Here is a 26,556-nt window from a genome sequence, read left to right as displayed (position 1 = left end):
GTAGCTTTTCTTGCTTGCTTGCTTTTTTTTTTTTTTTTAAAGATGTTCAGGTATGTCTCTCACAGGGAGTAGACAGCTGGATTTTTAAATTGCAATTTCATGAAAAGTGAATTTACTTTGTTTGTATTTATTCCGATTACTTATTTCTAACATATTTTCTGTATTTATTTTCATTTTTCCTTAATATTTTTTCCTCCTTGGATTGATAAGTTTAAGATCCCCCCACCCCCTGGGCTTTAGAAGCTATGAATCACTTTTCTGTTCTTCTAATGATAGTCCTTAAAAATTTTTAAGATATTACATTAACTATGAAATTTCTAATAACGTCTAAAGTTGTTCAGTTTCTATTCTCCTCTCAAACGTTAACTGTGAACCTTAGCCTTCTTTAAGCCAGAGGATACCGCTCTACTCCCCCACCACACACACACACCTCAAATCTTACTGCTGTCCTGTTTTTAAACACACAAAAACAGTTTTCTAAAACAGTTGATACTTAAGGTCTGTGATTTGATTTTTTAAATCATTCTGGGTTCGTGGTTATTTCTTATATCTTACGCCTTTCCTCTTAAGATTCAATTTTTTTCTTTTTACTGTAGAATATCTTTTAATAATTTCTTAGGTAAGATTACCTTGGTTGGTTTTTTTTTTTTTCTTTTCTTTTTTCTTTTTTACATGTATAGAATTCCAGTTTGCAGGCTTACTGGAATGAGAGTGTTTTGTTTAATCCCCACTCCCCACCCTCTCGCCCAGCCATCTGTGCTCACTCCTCCCTATGTATAATTTTATAGTTAACTCTTTTGGCCGCCCAGCCCCCCGTTTTAAGACCAGTTCTTACACTGGTCAGGTTGGAGCCCCTGCTCTGTGGGGATGTTAGGTACATTCCAGATCCAGTCACGCAGTCAGCAGGTGGCTTGGTTCAGTGCCTGGTTTTACCATTGTAACTGTGTCTTCCCATGTCCTAGATTCAAAACTTGCTTTTGTACCCAGAGCTTAGCCAGCTGATGGCTTTAATGTTAACTCAATGTACTATCCTTTCACTCTATTTTTGGTCCATGGAGACCTCTATCCTATCTTGGAGCACAACTATTTCTCACTGATTTTCTCATATATTTGATTATTCTATTATTTTCATGCACTTAGGTACATCAAAACATGAATTTATTCTATCATCTTAACAAAATACACTTTTACTTTTCTCCAATTTCTCTTTTCTTTCCATTCCCAACTACCAGTCTGGTTGTAGCTCTATGCATCTCTCATGTAGGATATCTTAACTCTATAATAACTTAGCTGGTCTTCCTCTGCCTGCAAATAATCGCTTGAACCCAGCTCTCATCAATGCCACAAGAGCCATTCATCTTACTTGTCTCCTTGAAGTCTTTCAATCTCTTCAACTTAACCTCAAGGTTTCTCACCATTGTACACAAGGTCCTTTGAAGTCTGGTCAGCTCACCTTTGTAGATTACTTTCTCAGCCCCTGACACCCAAGCCTCACACGCTAGTGGAACCAAGTGACTTTGTCTATTCCCCACATGCAAAAAATGAATCTATCTTTCTTGCCTCCACGCTCATCTGGTGTCCTCTTCCTGGTATGCTGCATCCACATGCGCTCCCTACTCTAGCACCCATCGCAGGGTCTGCTTAGCTAGCGAAACTCCACTTAACTCTGCAAAGCTCAGCCCAAGGGTCTATCCAATCCCCATCCCATAAGTACTCAGTAAGCCTGTCTGTGCACTCTCCTCAAGCACTTTATTCATCCTCCTGTTCTCAGTGACATCACTCTCTTTCTTAGTTGTTTACCTGTTTGCTTCCCCTAGACTCTGAGCTCTTTACATAATGGCTGTTTAATAAACTGATAGTTAGAAATTTCCAGCAAAGAGAGGTGGAGGAGGTCTTTTGTTTCTAAACATGCAATTCTTTAATCCACTACTATTTATTTTCATGTGTGTTATGAAGTAAGAATCACCTATTGGATAGTCAACTGCCTCAATACAGTTTATTAAATAATTCACCATTTTCCCACTGATCTGAATGCCTTACTTATTTACTAAATCTCCACAGGGACATGGGTCTGTTTGGAAACTTGATTCTGTTCCCTAGTTTACTGTCTATTCTTAAGCAAATACCTTGCTGCTTTAATCACTGTAGCTTTATACTATGTTCTGATATTTAGCAGAGTCCTACTTATCTTACTTAAAAATAAAACATCTTTGGCTATTTTTATTAACTCTTCCAGAGGAGCTTAAGTAGAAAGAAAGGAAAGAAAGAAAGGAAAGAAAGAAAGGAAAGAAAGAAAGAAAGAAAGAAAGAAAGAAAGAAAGAAAGAAAGAAAGAAAGAAAGAAACAGAATGTAGCTTTGCATTAAAAGTTATATATTCTCTCAAGAGAATGAACTAAAATCTTTACATGTTTTCCAAAGCAGATACATGGTATTTCTCCATTTTTCAGATCCTATTCCCTCTTTATATAAAGTTTTATCATCTTCTTCATACAGGTCTTGAACATTTGTTGCTAAATTCATTAGTCTAGAGCTAAGAATCTGGAATAATATTGTTTAAGCTATATTATAAAGTTGCATATATCTAAGAATTATATATTAATTGATGAATACATGAAATTTTTGACTTTTAAAGCCATCTTTGTTTGGCACCCTCTTATAATGGCTCTGTTCTGGTATGTTTATTCATTAGGAGTCTATTTTTGCTTCCTCTTGACTCAATTTTGATCATTTATGTTTTCCTAGAAAACCACCCATTTCATCTGGACTTTTTATCTCACTGCCCTAAAGCTTGTAATTAATTCTCTTAATTTTATTCATATCTGTGTTCAATCTATCTCATTCTTGATCTTCATCATGTTTTCTCCATTTTTCTTGGTCAGACTTCTTAAATATTTGTTTTTATGAAAGACCAATTCTTGGTTTTATTTAACAACTCTATTTTTCTTGCTGTTAAAATTAATTTCCTAATTAATTCAATTAGTTAATTTCTACATTTATTATTTTGTCTTTATATCCATTTGTACTTGTTTTCTTTTAGTTTCTTGAAATTCAGAAGTTCAGTTTACAGACTCACAGACATAGAAAACAAACTAATAGTTACCAGGGGGAAAAAGGAGTGGGAGTGATAAATAGGGAGCTTGAAATTAGAAGATTCTAACAACTATATATAAAATAGATAAACAACAAGTTTATACTGTACAGCACAGGGAACTATATTCAGTATCCTGTAGTAATCTATAATAAAAAAGAATGTATGTACATATATGTAATGGCTAAAACATGCTGTACACCAGGAACTGACACAATACTGGAAATTAACTATACTTCAATAAAAAAGAAAAAAAAAGCTCAGTTTATTTTCAGTCTTAATTTTAAAAATTATTTAAAATCTCTCATACAATCTCTATAAAATCTCTTCCCCAGTTTTAGCTTTATTTAATTTATATTTTGATAAAAATTTCTCATTTTCATTAACTTTAGCTTTAAATTTCTTTGATCTCAAAACTATTTAGAGGAATGTTTTCAATTCCCAAATGGTAGCTATATTGGTTTGCTAGGGCTGTCACAACAAAGTACCACAAATTGGGAGGCTTGAACAACCAAAATTTATTGTCTCACAGTTCTGGAGGCGACAAGTCCAAGATTCAGTACTGGCAGGGTTAGTCCCTTCAGGGGGCTTTGAGGGGGAAATCTGTTCAGGTCTTTTTGGCTTGTAACGGCTGCTGTCTTATCCCTGTGTCTTCACGTCATCCTCCTTCTGTAGGTGTCTGTTCAAATTTCCCCTTTTTATAAGGATACCAGCCATATTAAATTAGGGCCCACTCTAATGGCTCACTTTAACTTAACTACTTCTGTGAAGACCCAATCTCCAAATAAGGTTACATTCTGAGGTACGGGGTTTAGGTAACATACAAGTTTTAGAGAGACATAATTCAACCTATAACAGTAGCTTAAAACTATTTGTTTATGATTCTGTGACTAGAGAACAGGGCACACTTTCTATCTCTAAATCTTTAAAGATTTTATTTGTGGCCAAGTACTTTTCCATGGAAATGTGAGAAGAAAGTATGTTCTCTATTTGCAGGGTTCTATAAATGACTATTCAACTAAGCTTGTTAACTGTGTTAATCAAATACTTTTTACATGCTTTGTTGTTTTAATCTACCAAGCCTTGAGAGAAATACTACGATTTTCCAATATAACTGTGGTTTTAAATCAAACTCAAATTTCTAAAGGTTTTGCTTTATGATTCATTGATGTAATACTGCTGTACACATAAAAGTATGATAGTGTTTCCCTTGTTCATGCCAAATTTTGCCTTAAACTTTGCTTTATGTAATATGATGCTGCCATCTATATTTTCTTTAAAGTTGCATTTCTAAATTTCTTTGTTCTTCCCTTTAGTGTTAGCCTCTTAATATAATTTTATTATAGGTATTATAGCAAAGAGTTGAATTTTGTCCTTTAATTCCAAGAATCTTTGTCTCATAGTAAAATTCAAGTCATTCACCTTTATTATAATTTAAGTTTCATTCTTGGATTTTAATTTTCTTTTTGTTCTACTTTTTCCTTTTCTTTCCTTTTACTGAATTGACAAAGCTATCTTTTTAACTCAATTTTCACTCTCTATATATTCTGGAATATTGTCATAAGCTGAACTTCTAGAATACCAATACAGGTTTTAGTAATGTCCATTTTACTTACTATTTATCTAGTGATTCTTTTTTAAAAATTGTAGTAAAATGTATGTAACATAAAATTTACCATTTTAAATTGTACAGTTCAGTAACATTAAGTAAATTTATAATTTTTTACATAAAAATAGAATTTCACTATTCTAGATATCACATATAAGTGGATCATAACAATATCTGTCCTTTTGTGCCTGGCTTACTTCACACCATATAATGTCTTCAAGGTTCATCCCTATTGTAGCATGTATTAGAATTTCATTCCACTTTAAGGCTGAATATCATTAAATTGTATGTATACATCACATTTTATCTATTCATCCATTGATGAAGATTTGAGTTGTCTCCATTTTTTGGCTGTGAATATTGCTGCTATTAACAGTGGTGTACAAATATCTTCTCTAGTCCCTGAGTTTATTTCTTATGGTTATACATCCAAAAGTAAAATTGCTAGATCAAATGCTAATTCTATGTTTAATTTTCTGAAAAACCACCATACTGTTTTTCACAGAAGATGTACGTTACATTGCCACCAGCAATGCACAAGGGTTCCAATTTTTCCACATCCTAACACTTGCCCTCATTTTGGTTTTTTCCATAGTAACCATTCTAATGAGTGTGAAGTGGTATCTCATTGTGATTTTAATTTGCATTTCCCTAATGATTAGTGATGTTGAGCATCTTTTCATGTGCTTATTAGTCATTTGTATAGCTTCTTTGGAGAAATGTGTTCTCAAGTCCTTTGCCCATTTTTAAATTGGGTTGTTTTCTGTTACTGTTATTGAGTTCATTTTATTTTTTCAAACTTTCTATTTTGAAATAAAACAATTTTGGAGCTCTTTCTTATATTCAGCTTGCTTCCTTATAATATACTTTCAATACCTATTCAAAATTTGCATTTGCTTTCTCCTTTTAAAAGGCCTGCTTTGGCTGCATCCCAGTTTGATATGTATTTTTTTCATTACTGTGTTTTTTTCTTATATGACATCTTTGAGTAAAGAGTATGAACTCTTTAGAAAAGGGATTTTAAATTTCAAATGTACAAAGGTTTTAGTTGTATTTTTGTTATTGATATCTAATTAAATTGCACTGTCATTAGACAATGCAATCTACAAGATATAGATTTTTCGGAGTTGAAAGGCTTGCTTTATGGACCACTGTGTGGTCAGTTTTTTCCCATATGTCTTGAGAAATACATTTCTTCTTCAATTGCTGGATATGAGGTTCTATATATGTCCTCCAGGTCAAGCTTGTTAATTGTGTTACTCAAATCTATCTCCTTACCTGTTTTTTAAAAATTGATCATCGATTGCTTAAGACAGCGTACTAGTTTAAATGTCCCACTATTATAGTGGACATTAATCAATTTTTCCCTGTGGTTCTATACTTTTTTGCTTTATAAATTTCTGAGGTTACTTTATTAGGTGCAGTACATAATATTTTTAGAACAGGTTTGCTGGAGATAAATTCTCTTAGTTTTCCTTTAGCTGAAAATGTCTCTATTTCACCTTCATTCTTGAAGGATATTTTGCCATAAACAGAATTCTCGTTTCTGCATTCTAAAAATGTTCCACTGCCTTCTGGGCTTCATGGTTTCTCTGAAGTCACTCAAATCATCGTTCCCCTGTAATGCACCATTTTTCTCTGGCTGCTTTCAAGGTATTTTTCTTTTTCTCTGGTTTTCAGCTATTTGTTTATGATATATCTGGGCATGAATTTCTTTGAGTTTATCCTGTTTCAGCCTCACTGAGTTTGCTGGATTTATAAGTTTGTCTTTTGTCAAATTTGGGGTGCTTTCAGTCATTTTTTCAGTCATTTTTCTTCAAATATTTTTTCCTGCATCACACTCTTTCTCATCTCCTTTCGGAACTCCAGTGGCACAAATGTTAGACCTTTTGATACTATCTCACAGGATCTTGAGGCTCTGTTCATTTTTTTAAAACTCTTTTTTTCTCTCTGTTGGTCAGAAGGAATAATTTCTATTCATGTCACTTTTATTTTCAAATTCACTGACTCTCTCCTTTGTCATATCCACTGTGCTTCTGAATACCTTCAGTGAATTTTTTCAAATTTCTGGTTATTGTATTTTTCAGTTATAAAATTTCAATTTGGTTCTTTTTTATAGCTTCTATTTCTTTACTTCTTGGAACATGGTTATAATAGCTATTTTAAAGTCATTGTCTGATATGAAACATCTAGGTAATCTCAGAGTTAGCATCTTGATTGTCTTTTCACTTAAGAATTTATCAGATTTTCTTGTTCTTTCTAAGTCAAGTAATTTTTCATTGTATGAGAGACATGTGGAATATTATATAAGACTCTGGGCCTTGTTCAAATTCTATGAAGAATATTGTGTTTTGGTTTTTGTCTGCCTGTTTGTTTTACCAGACAATTGACCAGGTTAGGGTCAAGCTGCAAACTGCTATCTGTCTTTTGGGGCTGTGGTTTCAACGTCAGTTCAGTTTTCAAAGTCCCTGCAGTGATATTTGAATTGTACTACATATGCATCAGCCAGGGGCCATTCTGATACTTGGGGGGCTGTCTACCCAACAGTTAAATTCTTAAAGCTTTTCTAGGCTGTTTAGCGTGAGATCCATGCTGCAGGGCTCTGGGGTGGACTGAACAGTTCATACAACATGGGATCCCTTTCTTGAGTTCCTTCCTATCTGTGAACTGCCCCCAGCCCCACTCACTGACACTCTGGTACCCCAACTTCCAATCCTCCCCTTCTCGTCCCTGCTACAAAGTCCTGCCATTCCTGCAACTAGGTCTGTCTCTGGGGCCAAGGAGCAGGAGAAAGAAAAGTATACGGCAAGAGGGATTCCTCCACACTCTTAAAACCATAGTTTCTCTGATCAGAGAGAAGGGTTCTCTTCCCTCAGATTTTTAAGGGTCTACATGGTGGCTGTTGCCACCAGAGAATCTCAGTTTCAGGAGTAAGATTTACCTTCTAGCAGAACTGGGAGGAAAAGATCATTTCCTCCACTCTCTCTGCTTCATGGGCCCTTCTTTTGGCTCCTTGAACTAGAAAGTCCCCTTCTCTTGGAAATCTTTTTGTTTGTACCGATGCACAGTTCTAGAATTCATGCTGCCTTTGAATCCAGGCTGGGAGATACCAAGGGGGTAGCGGAATGGGGGGTTTAGGTAGACTTACGTAAATTCTGGAAATTCTCAGGCATTATTACTTTGACCATTTCCCTCCATTATATCTGGGACTCCAATCAGATGCATGTTTGACTTTCTCTTTCTAGTCATATATCCATGTCATATATCCATATTATCCATGAACTTTTTGTTCATATTTTCCATCTCCAAGTCTTTCTGTATTCCATTTGTGTTATTTCTTTAGAGATCTCTTCCTATTTACTAATTCTTTCTTCAACTCCCATATACCATTTAACTCATCTATTGACTTCTAAATTTCAATATTTTTTCCCCAAATATGAATGGTCCTTTCTGATATTCTCTTGTTCCTTGTTCATTTATTTTCAATTCCATTTTTTATTTCTTTAAATGTTTTATATATAGTCATTGTATGTTCTGTTTGGGGAATTTCAGTATCTGTAGTTCTTAGGGATTAAATTTGTTTGTTCCTGTTGACTCTTGGGCTAGTGACTTGTCTCCTTATATGTCTGGAAATACACTTTTTTTGTGTGTGTGTGAGCTAATATTTACTAAGCTGAATATTTGTGAATTCTAAGAGTCCTGAATAGGGATGATTTTTTTCCAGAGAGAATTTTCATTCTTTCCGTGGGTGGCAGGCCTTACCAGCCCTATCAACTCAGAAGGCCTTACATTTATTTATTGAGTATCTCCCCAATTGGGTGAGTTGCTTAAAACTGAACTTTATACCCATGACATCAGACCTACTGTTAGATTCAGGGAGGACTAATGTATTTTATTTTGCAAACTATAACCAGCATAGATAGACAGATTTCCTAATTAATTCCCTTTACCAGCAGGTGGGTTATCCTCAGGCCACCCTTTATCCTGAGAGTATGTTCTCTGGGTATTTTAGCATTTAGGGGGAAGGGCAATGAGAGACGGGGTTGGCTTTCTCACTTTGTGTGAGCATGTAAGGCCTAGTTTCCCACTACCCTTTGATTCTTCACCCATGACTGTTAATCCCTAAAGCCCCTGATTCCTGAAATCAACATTTGCCCCTGGAGCAGCCATAGCTTCTGGGTTTATCACTCTGATTTCAAGTTATAGGCATACCCTATTTTATTGCACTTTACTTTATTGTGCTTCTCAGATACTGCTTTTTTTTTTTTTTTTTTTTTACAAATTGAAGGTTTATGGTAATCTTATATTGTCAGATGATGGTTAGCATTTTCTAGAAGTAAAGTATTTTTTAATTAAGGTATGTACTTTTTTTAAAGACATAATGCTATTGCATACTTAATAGACTACAATATAGTATAAACATTACTTTTACATGCACTGGGAAACCAAAAAATTCATGTGACTTGCTTTATTGCAGTGGCCTGGAATCGAACCCACAATATCTCTGAGTTTTATCTGAGTTTTGCCTGTGCTATTCAACTATTTGTTCACTGAGGATTTCTTTTATGTTTTATTTTTTGAAGAATCTGAAATGCATCTAAAAGTATGTTTGTTGTAATTTATCCAGCACCTGGGTGTTTTATGGCAGCAGGGTATTTTAACATACCTAATCCACTACACCGCCAGAAGCAGTAGATGGCTATGTGAAAAAACAAAATGGGTCCTTAAATGTCAAAGGGAAGATTGATTTCCATCTTATTCTTATGCCAAGATAACTTTAACTCTTTTTTGATAATAAAACAGGTTTCATCTTAACCATTAGCACCTATATTACACTAAAAATTTACAACAGAATGTTGCTTTTATGGCATCTACTTTTACAAGTGAAATCAAGAAATTTCATCCAACTAGATATAGCAGTCAATCAAGTTTATGAGTACTTTTCGTGAAAAATAATCTAAAAGAAAACAGTAGGTACTTGGAATCTCTAGATCACTTTAATTATTTTGTGCTTTTTGTTTGTTTGTTTTACCTCTCATAAAAAATATTTACCACACATAAATCAAGTATTTATTGAGTATCTTCTACATACAAGGAACCCACTTTTGGCTCTCCATGGTACACAAAAGTAATTAAGACTCAATTCTTGCTCAAATTAAGTTTTGTGATCCAGGTAAGAGTTAACTACACTATCAAATTAACCTTAATACAAAGACAATTGCCATTAAAAAGTTAAAATGTTCACAGTTCAAAGGAGGGAAACATCTCACTCATTTTTGGAATAAAACTAGGAAAATGGAGTAGGAAAATCTTCACTAAAAAGATCAGTTCAATATAGGCCATAAAAGATGACTGAGATTATGATATGCTGGCAGGGAAAGATTTGGGGCAGAGAGAGAAGGTCTAGAAGTGAACTGTGAAAACAAATACACAAAGGCTTAAAAGTATGGAATCTGAGGGAGGGTATAGCTCAGTGCTTAGCATGCACAAAGGTCCTGGGTTCAATCCTCAGTACCTCCACTAAAAAAAAAAGTGTGGAATCTGTTCAGAAGATAGTAAGCAGATGAATTTGAAACAAAACTCCAGATATATTGACTCTTGCCTAATTTTCTTTGTATGCCATGCCCTTTTCCAATTCCAAATCTCAAAACTGTCTTTTTCTTGAAATGTCCTCACCCAACTCTACAATACATGGTAGAACTTACCAGTTCTTCAGGAAAGCAACTGGCCTAGAAGTCAGATCTGATAAATGCACATAATCCAAACTACATCCTCAACTTATCATGGAACTTTTTTATATCTCTGTTATGGGAACTATCAATCTGCACTGTAATATAGTTTCTTTTTCACACTTGGTAGAGTGTGAGCTCTTGAGAACAAGGTCTATGAGTTATTCTACCATAGTAACTGACATGTGGGGAGTGTGTGTGTGTATGTGTGTGTGTTTATGTAATTCTAAAAACAGGAATTGGAGAAGGATAGGAGAAAGGGAAGGAGGAAGAACCTGTAAGTTTCCTTGCAAGTGCTGAAGGAACTCTGGCAGACAATGGAAAAATCACAATATGTCACTGGCTGAGGAGGGAGAAATGTAGTGGGAGACTCTTAAGGCTATGCACTGTCCAGTACAGCAGCCACTAGCCACATGTAACTGTTGAGCACTTGAAATATAGTTAGCTCAAAGTGAAATGCTGTTCAGGTGTAAAATACATACCAGATTTTTCAAAGACTTAGTATGAAAATAAAGACGTAAAATACCTCAGTAATTTTTATTTGAATTTTTTAAAATTTTAAATTAAAAATGTTCTCTATGATAAAGGCTTTTAAGATTGACTCTCAGCAACTTTCAAATATGCAATACGGTATTATTAACTATAGCCACCATACTGTACATTACATCCTGATGATTTATTTTTTGGGTGTAAGTTTGTCTCTTTTGACCCCCTCTTCACCCATTTCATCCCTCCTCCTATCTGTCCTCTATATCTTTGAGCTTGGTTTTTGTTTGTGTTTTAGATTCCACATATAAATGAGATCACACAGTATTTATCCTCCTGTCTGACATTTCACTTATACTGCCCTCAAGGTCTATCCATGTTGTTGCAAATGGCAAGATTTATTTCTTTTCTTTGGCTGAATAGTATTCTACTGTATGTATTATGTATGTATGTGTGTATGATAGATTGACTGATCGATCCACATCTACTTTGAGCCATCCATTCATCAATGGACATTTATGTTGTTTTCATATCTTGGCTACTCTAAATACTGTTGAAATGAACACAGGGGTACAAATATCTTTTTGAATTAGTTTTCATTTTCCCCAAATAAATACCCAGGAGTGGAAGTGCTAAATCATAAGGTAGTTCTAATTTTTTGAAGAACCTTCATACTTTTTTCCATAGGGGCTGAACCAATTCACATTCCCACCAACAGTGCACAAGGGTTCCCTTTTCTCCATGTCCTCCCCAGTACTTGTCCCCTCTTGTCCTTTCTATCACAGCCATACTAACAAGCATGAGATGATGTGCTTATTGTGGTTTTGATTCGCATTTCCCTAATGATTACTGATATTGAGCATCTTTTCATTTGCCTGTTGGCCATCCATGTCTTATTTGGAAAAACATCTATTCAAATGGATCCTCTGCCCATTTTTTAATAGGATTGTTTGGCTTTTTGCTACTGAGGTATGTGAGTTCTTTCTATATTTTGAATTTTAGCCTATCAGACAGATGATTTCTAAATATTTTTTCCCATTCAGTAGGTTGCCTTCTCATTTTATTGATGATTTCCTTTGCTCTGAAGAAACTTTTCAGTTTGATGTAGTCCCACTTATTTATTTTTACTTTTATTGCCTTTGCTTTTGGAGTCAGATCCAAAAAATTACCAAGACCAATGTCACGGAGCTTACTGCCTGTTTTCTTCTAGGAGTTCTATGGTTTCAGGTCTTACATTCATCTTTAATCCATTCTGAGTTAATTTATGTGTATAGTGTAAAATAGTCTAGTTTCATTCTTATGCATGTGGCTGTCCAGTTTTCCTAACACCATTTATTGAAGAGATTGCCTTTTCCCCATACTATATTCTTGCTTCTTGTCATAAATTGACTATATATGCATGGGCTTATATCTGGGCTCTCTATTCTATTTCACTGATCTATGTGTCTGTTTTTATGCCAACACCATACTGTTTTGACTATTATGGCTTTGTAATATCATTTGAAATCAGAGAGTGTGGTGCCTCCAGCTTTTTTCTTCTTTCTCAAAATTGCTGTGGCTATTTGGGGCTCTTTTGTGGTCCCATACAAATTTTAGGATTGTTTGTTCTATTTCTGTGGAAAATGCCATTGGAATTTTGATAGGAACTGAACTGAATCTACAGATTGGTTTCAGTAGTATGGACATTTTAACAGTATTAATTCTCCCAACCCATGTGCATGGAGTATCTTTCCATTTATTTGTATCTTCTTCAACTTTTTTCATTATTGTCTTTTAGTTTTCAATGTACAGGTCTCTCACTTCCTTGATTAAATTTATTCTGAGGTATTTTATTCTTTTTAAAGCAAATGTAAGCAGGATTGTTTTCTTAATGTACTTTAGGTATAAAATAAACACCAGATTTTGAAGGCTGGGTATGGGGGAAAAAAGGATGTAAAATACTTCAATAATTTCTATATTGATTACATGTTAAAATGATGATATTTTAGATACATTGGGTTAAGTAAAATATTATTAAAATTATGTTCCTTTGTGTTTCTTATTACTTTTTTTTTTAATGTGGCTATCAGAACATTTTAAATTACCTATATGGCTTCCATTGTATTTCTACTGAAAATTTAAAATTGTAGTGCAGTATAAATAATCAAGAGGAAGGACTGGTTTTACAGAAAAGATAAGCTTGACTTAGAAAATAAGTTTAACTTAATGAGCCCAAAAGATAAAAATGTAGATCTAGAAAGTAAAAAAATGCGATGGAAAAATAGAATTAAGAAAATTCTTCAGAAATGAGATACTTGAAATTTTGGAAGAGCAGTGAATCCTCTCAGGAAAATTTAGAGCCAACAGCTTCCAGTAGGTAAATTATCTCAAAGGGTAGGAAAGGCTGGCATCCCAAACTGGATCTCTGAAATCATTTCTCACAGAAACATGATACTAATCATAATTGAGGAATATTCTGGGTTGACTACATTTGAGGTAGAAAATAGGGACCTAAATATATTAGAAAATGTTTCTAAGGAAAAGTACATTCTAAATTCAAACAGGCAACTCTTTACCTTTTTATAAACACACTCTACAAGTTAGTTTCTATCATAATAAAGTGCATACAGACGTGTAGGCATGTGAAACTCTTTAGTTACTGCTCCTATAGGAGCGAAAAAAGAATTGGCTATGCACACTTCTTCCTGTAATAATATGAAATTTACATATGTATGCAGCCACTGTAAATAACAATTGAAAAGAGCTGGAGAATACAGTTCAAGTTCAAAATGAGCATATCCTTCAACTTTTAAAAATTTTTATAAAAATATAAGACATTTGTACCTATTATAAGCAAAAAGTTTTTAACTAAACTCTCAATCTCTTTAAATACAGAGCTATGCAAATATGAGCAGTACCATTTCCAAGTATAAAATACATTTTCCTCTCCCTTATGAGATTAAATAAATACTCATATTTAATAAAGAACTGTTTGCATTTTAATACTTTAAATTTATTTGTCAAGAATCCTTTCACTGGATTTGCAGGGTAGCTGAGATGAGAACACAGGTACATAAGCCATTACAATGCAAGGTGGGATGGTAAGTGCCCTACATGTCATGGTGGTTCACAGAAGGGTGGGTTCTACCTAAGGACAGTATCACAGGAGGCGGCATCTTTGTTGGGCTTAGTAGAAAAGTTAGTTCGACCCAGACTCTGGAGGGCCTTGAATGGCAGGCTGAGAAGACAGGGCTGACTTGGGTAAACAACGTATCAGGTATGTGCCTTGTGCAGACAGAAGCAAACCTGAGAATGCTGAGTGGATAGGGCTGGCACCTCCTATCTGTGAATGTGGAACTGCGGATATGGTGGGCTGGCTGTACTATGCCTTTTACATAAGAGACTAAAACACAGGCGGATTTTGGTATCCATGGGAGCGTCCTGGAACCACTTCCCCCACAGATACTGGGGGATGACTGTGTAAGCACCCAGCAGTGGCCAGGCAGCAGGGGAAGTAAAGGCAACATGAAGCAGAAGTCTGAGCAGCAAAGTGCTGATGTACCTGCTTTCTGAGCAGAATGCACAGGACTGTTTTCAAGAAAAGGAAATGCATGAGCACATGTTCAGTTTTTTCCTATGATTAAGAGGCCTCCTCTTGGGCAACCAGCCTAGTCTTTAAGGAAGAAAACAAATTTTTATCACATAAGCAAGGGAATCGGCCTTTTCCTGAATGGATTCTGGGCTGGACAGGCTGAGGAGAGACATCTGCTTGCAGCAGTGGCAGCAGAGGAAGCAGCAGCAACAGCAAAGCACATTTGCTCACACACAGACACCCTTCCCTCTGCCGGCCTACTAGGCCCAACGTACCCGCCCCGGGTTCCTTAACATATGCAACAAGAGTCAAGCTCTACTACTCATCGAATCAAGGCTGGAAGGTTGAGAAGAAAAGTCACTTAGTAAATAAAGCAGTTGATTCACATTAAAGTAGAAAAGGAATCCAAAGGAGGGAAGAAAGAAACCAGGTGAGACAAGGCAGAGAGCAGGGATGGGATCAAGGGAAACCAAGAAAGAAGCAGGCAGATCGCAGTCAAGGGGAAGACAGTGGAATGGGTCAGAACCATTACACCTGTGAGCACATAAATGGAACGTCTATTTACAGTGAAACTTTATTTTCAAAAGAACTTTTGGCCCATGAAAGGGGTGACAGTGGTAACAAAGTTAATTACACCCCATAATTAGTAATTAATGCTAGATAACAAAGCCGTTAGCAATACAACTCTAATGATGGAGGACCAGCATCTGAGAAATATAACAGTATATTAGCATAACCACATATGCAAAATACATAGAACCACTGCCACAGTTAACTTGTCATTGAATGATTAAATATGAATTCATAATTAGAAAAATCCACACTACAATTTATTGACTTTCCTGAATGTTCTGGTTCATTAAAAGTTGATTACTAAACAGTGACCTCTAGTGGCCCATAATTTTCTAATTCTCAATGTTTCTCATAAGAGTCAGCATAGATTCCAAGAACCTATTCGTCCTAAATAAGGTTGTTACTTTGAAGATGTTAATATTCCTTTTCCCTAAAAGAGAAATATTTATTTTATCTTCTCTCCTTAAAATACATTGTGTGTGACAAATACAAAGTGCTAAAAAAAAAAAAGCTCTCCTGCTTTGGTCCAAGTGTCACAAATTCATTAACAAATCGTTACTGAGAAAATATCTGTAATACCTTGAGCTGGGTGTTTGGGTTATTTCATTAATACCTGGAAACTGACTCTACTCATTTTATACTATGCAACCAGAAACGAAGTCAACATTAATACAGTAGTCATGTTACTAACTCTTCAATGCCTATACACACATTTGAGATGCTGAAAACACATTTTAATTTAAAATTCAAGGAGAGTAGTGACTTCAGATTCACTGCATGCTGAACTACTGAGGTTTGTCTTAAAAGGCAATTGATTAGCAACTATAAAGAAAAATCTAGCTCATAAATTTTTCTTAAAGAAGAGGTTTTTGTAACAAAGATGCTCCTCAAGAAACCTACTTCTACAGCACATAAGTGAACTTTCCAAGCATCATCTCTCCCTTAAAATGAATGTATCTTTTAAAAATATCCCAACTTGCAAATCTCTAAAGCTTTTATTACTTGCTACCCAAGTACATTCATTATTAAAACAAGGTTTCAGAAAGGTTCACAATATGAGGAGAAGACTTTGGGTACGTTATTAAAAGAATTCTATTAACAGACACATATAACTATATATAAAAATAGAGAAACAACAAGGACCTACTGTATAGCACAGGGAATTATATTCAATTTCTTGTTATAACATACGATGGAAAAGAATCTGAAAAGAAAAAATATATATGTATAACTGAATCACTTTGCGGAACACCCGAAACTAAGACTGTAAATCAACTACACTTCAATAAAAAAAATTTTTTTTTAATCTACATCCCTTCATCCCCCAAATCAAAGTACTGATCCTGGTTCTCTCAAGTAGTGGCAATGCTGTAGCTTCCTTAGAGATTGTGATTAAGCCTCCAATACTTTAAGATGTAAACAAAAGAAATATATCCTTCCTCATGTAATATTTCTGCAGAACACACGGGTGTGGGGCACCGGTTGTTTTCCATGATGATTTAATACAGTAGCTGGATAATGAGTTGTACCTTCTGCAACAACCGAATCACCATTTAATGCTATTATCAACAGTTCATGACCCACCAGCAAGGAATGTCAACCTGATTAATCTAAACACTGCTGACCTCAAAAAAAAAAAAAAAAAAAAAAAAAAAAAACGGAAAAAACTCACTCCTCGCTGTTATTAACATTTACTGTTCTTTGGTATGAAAATACAAAAAACAAATCTTTAAATAAAAACAATATTTTTAGAAAATTTGGTATGCAAATTTTGCTTTGTGAAAGGTGGTAGGGTTCTGGAAAGGTACAGCAGAAAACAACATTTAAATATAAACATTTGTAACAACTATGGGAAACATTTTTTGGAGACACCTGATTTTATAAGTTCAATATATTATTTTAAATAATTGCTTTATTTACTTAAACAGACAGCATTACAAACCAGGATTGGGGTAAGATGTCATTCTGGTTATGAAGTTCACTTTTAAACTCTTACTTCTCATACACAAGTTTCAAAATTAACCAGAAAAAGGCTCAGAAAAACCTAAAAATACAGATTTTTGAATACAGATTTGGATACAGATTTGTCCTATTTCCTTCCATGAGCATAAGGTATAAGAGTGTTGAAATGAAATATTCATTTCTTTGGTATAATTGTAGTATATCCACTTGCAATTCAGCCTGTGTTTTACACAATGAACATTTTTTGATGGGATGTAAACCTGAAAGCCTTGCATTTCAGAAGACTTTATTTAATGCTGCTGTTTTAAACTTTCTATGAAGTAATAGAAAAGCACACACCCTACCATCAGGTTTCAGAAAGGCTCATTAGATCACAAATTGGACAGCTAATTTTTGCTTTAAAAAAAGAAAAAAAACACTTTCTTCATTTTAATATACCAGGTTTTTAGTATCTACAAAAATAGAATTCAATTGCTATTCCTTTTTGTACCTAGCTGAGAGTCTGAGACTCTAAAAAAAGCAACTGAGAACAGGCAGAAAAAGTCAAGATTCTCTATAAATAAATCAGGCTTTGTATGGTAACCAGAAAGGCTCAACCTCAAACCAATAAGGAAACAATCAGACAAATCCAGAATGAGAAAAATTCCAGTGTGATGACTGATGGAAAGGGTTTTTTAAAGGAAGACTGTAAGAACTGCTCTAGACTAAAAAGACTGATGAAACATGGCAACCAACGTAATGCAGGAAACTTTATTAGACAGTGGATCACAGAAAAGGAAAAATCTAGTTATTTGGGTGTAACTGAGAAACTCTGAATATGAGCTATACATTAGATGACACTGAATCAATGTCAAACTTCTTGGGTGTGACAGCAGTCTTGGAGTTATACAGGAGAACGTCCCTGCTCTCAGAAGATTTATGCTAGCAGTTTTTAGATGGGAGTGAATGCTTCAGCCAAAAAGAACAAAGTATGAGGGGGAGGAGGACAGAACCTACAAATTGAAATTAAAAATAAAAAAGTTAAATAGCAGAGTATTGATCAACATACAAATGGAATCTGTATGTACTTATTATTTAGAAATGTTTCATGGATTCTATTTTTTACTTTTAAAGAGGCAGGAGGTGAAGGAGGGAAAATTCTGACCTAAAGACCAATTAAGGTAAATACTTGCATCCTGGTTTACAAAAGATACTTTGCTAAAGCATCTGAGTCAAATTTCTATAACTGGAGTAATTCTTCATTAATTTACATTATTATATTGCTGAGTTACTCTGTACCTCCAATTCCACAATCAGGTTTCCATATGTGCTCTCTGTCCCTAATATCTCTGAGTCTGCCCTGGCTTCCCAAGTAAATGACTAACCACACTAATGGTGTTTGTTCTAGGTTCTCTGCCAGGGCATAGCATATAGAAATTACTTAGCTGAGATCCATTTTAGGGTTGTTTTACAAATAAAACTTCAACCACCAAAAGAAGAGGTTAGAATCTTTATCCTAATACTGTTTGACTCACATCAGGAAGAAAGCAGGGCTGAGGGACTACTTCTGTAACGTATTGCCATGCTATTGAGTTACAGCCCATTAAAATCCATAATGTTTACTTCTATGCTAAATCACATGCATGTACATTACACATATACGTTTTCAAAATACACAGGAGTCTGAATAGCCTCATTTCTATAAATTAGGATTTAGAGAAAAGAGATATAGAACCAAAGTAAAATGTATGTGGCTGTTTTTCCTATGACTCTTCATGAAACAGAAAAAAATAAACACTCTCCCTCTGATTTTAACAAAAGAAGGCAATCAATTAGATGAAGACCATAACTAGCCAACATGTCATCCATTTACTCCAACCATGTTCATCTCAAGGGCAAGTGAAAGGCAAAACAGTTGGATTTGACCAGGGTTGGGTCAGTATCAACAGAGGGAAAAGAGGAGCAAGGCAGCTGATTGCGTGTAATCATGTACCATGGAACATACACTGAGGAGAAAAAGAAGTGAGGACTGGAGGAGGACGGGGATAAAGAACAGGCTGTGTTACTATTCTGCTTCCGTCCTACCTCCATCAGGCATGGCTGGTAACTGTACTGCTTATCTTCCCAACATTTGAAATTCCCTTCTTTAAAAATTACTCAATTCTTTTTCTTTTACAAAAAGGTAAATTCCTTGAATACTACTGTTCAGGAATGACCAAGTACAGCCCATAATCTCAGTCTCTTTCACAGTTCAGAAGAATTTAGTACTTGCAGGTCTTTCAGTATTTAAAGACCAAGACACAGAATATCATTTTTCCATTCTTACCAAAAAGAAAAGATTCTATTATAAGAAACCTGGAAAGAAGAGACCAATCCAAATAGATTTGGTTTCGTGTGGTTTCTTTGACAAAGGCAGATTCTCTAGAACAAATATTGTACTTGATTTTGTCCTCAGCTTTAAAGTGAAGCATATTTACATGGGAGACAATAAAAGATGTGTGCTTGTTTTATTTTTCCTCCTTGGATATCATTAGTATTTGAGATTACTGCTTTGACCCAGGATGCAGAGTCTCTTATGAACAAACTGTCACTTGACTATCTATCTGTTCCTCAGTTGGTAAGGAAATCTATGCTTTTTTACTCTCCTTGAAACATCACTGTATGCTTCACCAGTCCACAGTTCCTTCCCTACCATTCTGTTCTACAAAAACCTCTAAGAGCAAAAGGTTTTTCTTCACTCATTTGACAGCAAAACTGATGTGAGGTTACTTACATATTTACAGTATTCATTTATTATGCTTGGTGTGAATATTCACATATTTCACTGCAGAAATAATTAATATGTTTGATTATAGAGGGTGGCCCTGGACTCTGTTAGGGATGTTACATAATATATGGGGGGTGTGTGTGTGTGTGTGCGTGTGTGTGTGTGTGTGTATAGTATTATCTTTTATTAAAAGAAAAAAACTCACATGGCTCCGAAAGTTTCAAGTAAGAGATTATGAACTCACAATGATTTTTTTTTTCTTTTCCAGTTTTATGACCAGGAACCCAAACTTCTGACTTGGCCACAGAATTATAATAAATCATTTCCATTTACTCAATGAGTATGATGTACCAGTAACTGTGTTTTACCTATTTTTTCTCTCATTTATTTATTTATTGCATATATACTTTTATTGAAATATAGTCAAAAAATATGGAACGCTTCAGGAATTTGCATGTCATCCTTGTGCAGGGGCCATGCTAATCTTCTCTGTCTCATTCCAATTTTAGTATATGTGCTGCAGAAGTGAGCACTTTGTCTATGTCATTTTAATTTAATTGAACACTGGGGAATGAGTCTTTAAGACCCACAGATCTAGAAGTTTATCAACATCAATCCAGGCTCTTCCCCCGCAGAGTAAGGAGCTAGGCTAGCTGTTCCTTGCGTTCATCTGGAGGTTTTCATTTCTCTTAGAGGTAACATATTATAAGGTTAAAAGCAGAAACCTTACAGTCAGCCAGACTAGTGTTTGAATTTATTCCACCTCCAAAATGACTAAGAACATGTTCCATAACTTCTTTGTTCAACCATTTCTACATCAGTGAAATGGAGGTGACAACAGTCCTTACCTCACAGGGTGGTTGGGAGCATCAGATGTGACAGTGTCTGTAAAGCACCCAGCTCTGACTGAGGACTTACTATGTAATGGCAGCTCATTAAATACTTGTTTCCCTTACCTATCTTTACCAAAAGGCATGTGCATGATGCTGTCTACTTTCTGTTTTACAGCTATTAGTCCACAAATTTTTCTTTCACAGAAATAAGATGATAGTCACCTGATAATCCTCTTCTTGTTTTCAAAGGATCCTTCTTTTGACCTCAAGGGAAGATTTACTAGTCACTGAATGTCACAAATACACTGCTAGTGTACAGAATTTTAGAGCTCAGAGAAATGATAGAGGGAAGTAAATATATGGAACAACTATCATATGCCAGGTATTACCTCCTCACTTCATTCTTTCAGTCAGCCCGAGAGGTAGTTATTGTCCTGATTTTTAAAATAAGGGGGAAACAGTTATCTCATGATGCAGCCTAACATTCCTACAACTTTTTTAGAACTTCTTCTACCTCTTTTCCCAGAGAAAACTGCTTAATACCTTAGTGTCAGAGTATAAATTTGAAATAAACATATTATATAATAATTTTAAAAAATAGAATCTTACTGTATATACTGTTTTATAACCTGCTTTTCTTACCTAAAAAGCACTGTAGATATTTTTCATGTCAAAAATTTAACATTTTGACTCATATTATATAATTTAATTAGCTCCCTCCAACTGGACATCTGGGTTATTTCCAAGTAATCATTACTTTAAATCAGTGGTTTTTAACCTGTCTTAAATACTATGGAGGACCCCAAAGTTTTTGCTTATGTGGATTATGTCTACCAGTATTTACTATATTAGAAAATAAAACTGAGAAAAATTTTAAAATATTTATTTCTTAATTCACCTAAAAATAACAATGATAAACCCATTACATGTTAACCTATTTTTATGAAAAAATAACAAGACTTTCTAAAGAAAAAAAACTTTAGTGAGAAGAGTTGCACTGTTTCACAATTTTGCAAACCTCTTTAAATCTGGCTTAGTAGAAAGCAGCTGGATTTTCACATCAAGTTGAATGTAGAAGTAGATACATACTGTTTTGGTGTAAGTATATAAAGAAAAGCTGGCTTCATATGGATATGTAGTTGAAAAAGGGAGGAGTATTTTAAGAATCTTTTCAGATAATTGTGACATTAACCAACAGTCTGACAAATGGTAGTTTATTAAAGGCCAGTTGTATTGAAGCAAATTAAATGTCCATTGACAGATGATTGGACAAAGAAGTTGGGTGTGTACACACACACACACACACACACACACACACACCCCACACACAGGAATACTACTCAGCCATAAAAAAGAATGACATAATGCTACTTGCAGCAACATGGATGGACCTAGAGATTATCATACTAAATGAAGAAAGCCAGAAAGAGAAAGAAAAATACCATTATGTTAATACTTATAAGTGGAATCTTATAAAATGACACAAATGAACTTATTTACAAAACAAAAACAGACTCAGACATACCAGGGGGAAAAGGAGTGGGGAGGGATAAATTGGGAGTTTGGGATTTGCAGATACAAACTACTATATACAAAACAGATAAACAACAAGGTCCTACTGTATAGCACAGGGAACTAGATTCAATATCTTGTAATAACCTATAATGGAAAAGAATATGAAAAGGAATATATATATGTATAACTGAATCAGTATGCTATACACCAGAAACTAACACAACATTGTAAACTGACTATACTTCAGTTAAAAAAAAAAAAATTAAAAGTCAGTTGCAGTGTGGCATACCAATGAACTTTCTTCAGTTTGTTATATTAAAATCTACATGTCTATGTTATACTTTGAATGCCTCTTTTACCCCAGGCATAGTTCTGTAGCATTATACAATAGTCTTTTGGAAAATAGAGGTTCAGTGAGTTATGCAGATCTTCCAAATTCCCAATATGTTATATAAGGAAATCACATTCTTTAATAGCACCATAAATCTCATCACAAAAGTCTTTAGTATTAAAAAGCTGTCAGGCTCATAGAACCAGATATAAGTTTTCTAAAATTCTAATTTTTGCTTGAAAGATCCAATTTTATCATTGGCAACAAACACTTGAAGTAACATGTTCACTTTGTTCTTTTTCTATAAAATGTCTTATCAGGCACTCTTTTAAATAAAAATGATATTACATGGAAAAGCAGATAGTTCAGCTGGCAACTCAGTCACAAAAGTACTTTTCCTTACAGCAACCACAATATCTATAGTAGCAGAAGTGTTTTCTGTACGCTTTCCATTCTATCACATAGAATATAAAAAAACACATGTTCAAAGATCAAAATTCAATAGAAGTAATCATTTGTATCGCCTCATCAAGCCATTCTTAAGTGAAACTGCACGCATGTGGCAGTGAAGAACATGCCACTCTCCTGATTTACACTGAGGGCCAGTATTTTTATCAGGCATTCCTTTTTCAGTGTGAGTAATATTAGTATCACTATGAAAATAATTTTGACCTCATGGGCCCCCTGGGGGTCCATGGATGGCACACTGCAAATCGGTTTTTAACAACGCTAAAAGTACATTCTGACTTTGGGGGGATACATTCTTAGAAGCAGAATTACTAGACAAATTATTTTGCCTATTTGTTAAGCTTCTGATGCATCCAAACTGTTCACTAAATTGCTTGAAATAATTTACATCCCCAACAGCAGTCTTTGAGGCTACATATTCTCCTTGCCTTGGCTAAGAACAGACTTTTGTATCTTTGCCAATTTAAAGATTAAAAATGGTAACCTTCTGGACCGTTTTTACTGCCATAAAGTCCACATTACTCCAGTATGAATTGTTTTGGTTCACTAGAATTTGGTTGTAGTAAAAGTAAATGAGCTTGGGGCTTGTAACAGCAAGTTTCTCATTTTACTGAAAAATGCTTCTGAGTTTTCCTGCCTTTAAAAAAAGTTGTATTGTCTAGTTACATGATTTTCTAGAGTGAAAGTGTTATAAAATGGCAAAATTCTCCACTTAAGAACACAGATACAAACTTTATTAATAGCGAGCACAAAGCTGGCCTTCTTCCATGTCTGTTCTAATCTGAGAAGATGGGTGGTTATAGAATTCTTCCACATAAACACAGTCCACCTGGACATAGGAGGGGAGTGGCCTGAACAAACTGCACACCAGTTCACGCACTTGTCTGCAGTTTATTCTTCAAACATACTGTTTTTCCTGTGAGCAATAAATCCAAGATAAATCATTAAATCATCACTGATTTCCTCCCCCAAATAAATATGCCCTTGTTGCCAATATGCAAAGACAGAGGGAAAACATTAAAAAAACAATATTCTCTTCCATCCCAGCTGACAGTCAACATGTGCTCTCAGGAAAGTGGCCAACTTGGTTTCAAGGCTTTAAGAATACAACATAATCCAGAATGACTGCAGTCTAGAGCAAATGTTTTTAAGAAAAAAAAAAAAAAGCCTGTCCTCTTCAAAAAGGAGAGGAATCGCTCTGGGAGGTGTTAGCTTTGTGGCTGCAACGGTGACCACCTCTACTTCCCTGGGACAGATTTTTTCAGCTTAACAACCCTCACTGGTGACTTGTGACATACTTCTGCCGGTCCCTGCAGGTCCCGTACCTTGACAGGCCATTATGAAAGGCTCTCTAACAGGGCCACTGGCTGTCAGAAGCCACCAGCTGGCCTGCCACAGCCCTGCGGTCACCAGGGTCCAGCTGCCAGTCTGGGCGGTGCTGTCCACTCTGAGCAACGTGCCGCCCAGCTGCTGTGTGGCCACGTCCATCTGGAGCTTGCTAGCTAGACAAATCTCTGCGCCTGTCAGAGCTCCTCGGCAAGCCTTGTTATGCAAATTAAATTACTCAAGTGTGCCCTATTACTGCTGCCTAACTGCTCCTAGAACCAAGCTCACACTGACAGTCAGTTCACATTTTTTGCTCACCAAAAAGTACCTCATTTATTCTTGCTCTGCTGTTCCCTTATATCATTAAAGCTGAACAGCCAAAGTCCACAGAATTCTAACCTCTCTGTGGTGGGCTACTGTTCTCCACTAAGAGCTCAGAGGGAAATTAATTACAAAAGAAAACCTTCTAATCAGACATGAAGTGGTGTTAAAGCTACAGCCTTACTACATTTGACAGAGATGATTTTACTACCAGAAATATGAAATTTAAATCTTAATGGCTGAAAGGACAATCTAGTATAACAAGTTATACTGCCACCCCCCCCAAAAAAAAAGAATTAGGAGAAAAATGCTGTAGTAGTACTTTTACTAATATCCACTTCTAAATAAAAAGGAAAGAAGTGACAAGAAATTTCAACAGCTGAAGTTCATGTTGATGGCTCACTGCCCTTGTCTATATTCCCCCCTCCCCCACCCTCCCAGCCCAGGCATCCTCCAACATGCTCACCCTCCCTCCTCTGCATGCACCCTCTTCACCTCCCCCTTCAATTAGGTTTCTTTCTCTTTTAATAACTCATTTTAACTAAACAATAATTTGAAGATTATTTGGGATGTGAGTATTCAAAGGCATTTAACTATTTCTAACTCCTTCAAAGAAACAACTGAGAAAAGATTTCACCAGGCTAAAGCAGCATTTCCAAGAGTCTCACTCGAGTAATGTCATTAATAAATTAGGCATTTTAAACGAGGAGGTAAGAGAAATAGGTCAGTATCAAACAGTTTTACTTCCAAACTAGCAGTTTTTGTGGTCTGCATATACCAATTTAGGAGGGAGAGAGTCTAAGTAAATGTTTATGAATTATGCAATGATACAAATCCCAACAAAAATTTAGCTAAAACAGGAAACAGAATGATATTTGGACCTCAGTCCCCAAGGAATGTTTCTAGTACAGGAATGCTTAGAATCTTTACTCTGAAAATAATTCATTTTTAATTGCAAAACAGAAAGAATAAAAAGACTGCTGGCCAGGCACAAGCCAAATTTAAAATGCATTTCAGGTTTAAAGCCTACAAGTAGACGGAGGGAGGGTTACTGGGGTTTGGGGGTGGGGTGGGGATTTTGGCCTTTTTTTTTTTTTTTGCTTCATTGCCTAACTGAACCTGGAAATAAGGAAAGATAGTCCAAGGTAAATACAAGGCAAGATATTTTGGTAACTATATATAGAGTATTTTAATATCACTTATATAGTATTTTTATATCAGCCTATATAGTATTTTAAATACAATAAAATATACAGTACTTTAAAATATTCTCTGATTATTTTTACTGCTTTACTCTGTTCTTGATCAAATGGGAAAATGAATAGTTTAAGCCTACATGCTTGGCTTTAAACCTCTATGGTCATATTGCTTAAGAGGTGCTTCTCAAATGCTTCATTTTTAATGATTTTAAAAATCAAGTATCTTTTAACTTTTGAGAGATCGAAATTGCAAAAAAAATTTACACAAGTTAAAACTGAAATAGAAAACAAACTATTTCACTCAAGTATGTAAAACTATAAATACATTATGTATACAAATTAGAAACTATTTGCGTCTGTATGAACAAATAGCTATCTCACAGTAATGACATTCTTAAAAAAACATTGTAATGACAACATAAGGAAATAAAGGTAGTATCAGAAATGTTTATTTTTATCTAATGAAATGTTTTTATCAGCTATATTTCTATTTATACATTCAAATTAGTTTAAAAAGGACAAGTAATGTACATTTGTTACATTTAGAAATCATTAAAATGCTTATAATTTGATCAGGAGAAACCTAAGGTTTACTTTAGTTGTTTTAACTTTTATGGTGGTAATGGGGTTCAGAACACACTATCCCAAAATATGGCACCGTGACACATATTTTATATTTTAAGCTGGAGAAGTTTGAAAACAACAGGCGTAGGAAGGACTCTGATCTTCTCGTCTCCCCTGAAGGAGGTTGTAAGACCCTCATATGAGAGGTGCCCTCCCTATACCCAGGAGAAAGGA

At 35.1% G+C, this 26,556-nt stretch overlaps 1 protein-coding gene and 1 non-coding gene across 2 annotated transcripts in view; both read right to left on the bottom strand.

The window, feature by feature from the left end:
- HIBADH (3-hydroxyisobutyrate dehydrogenase) overlaps positions 1-26,556 on the bottom strand; it is a 95,879-nt gene that overhangs the window by 26,401 nt on the left and 42,922 nt on the right. The window lies entirely within an intron of this gene.
- On the bottom strand, positions 20,192-20,298 carry LOC116665136. Its single transcript, XR_004321699.1, has one exon. It is a non-coding gene; the product is annotated as a U6 spliceosomal RNA (small nuclear RNA).

The sequence above is a fragment of the Camelus ferus genome, chromosome 7 (genome assembly GCF_009834535.1).
Source record: "Camelus ferus isolate YT-003-E chromosome 7, BCGSAC_Cfer_1.0, whole genome shotgun sequence".
In the NCBI taxonomy this organism is placed as follows: Eukaryota; Metazoa; Chordata; class Mammalia; order Artiodactyla; family Camelidae; genus Camelus; species Camelus ferus.
The sequence above is the reverse complement of the archived record's forward strand: the minus strand, read 5'-3'. Positions and strand labels throughout refer to the sequence as shown.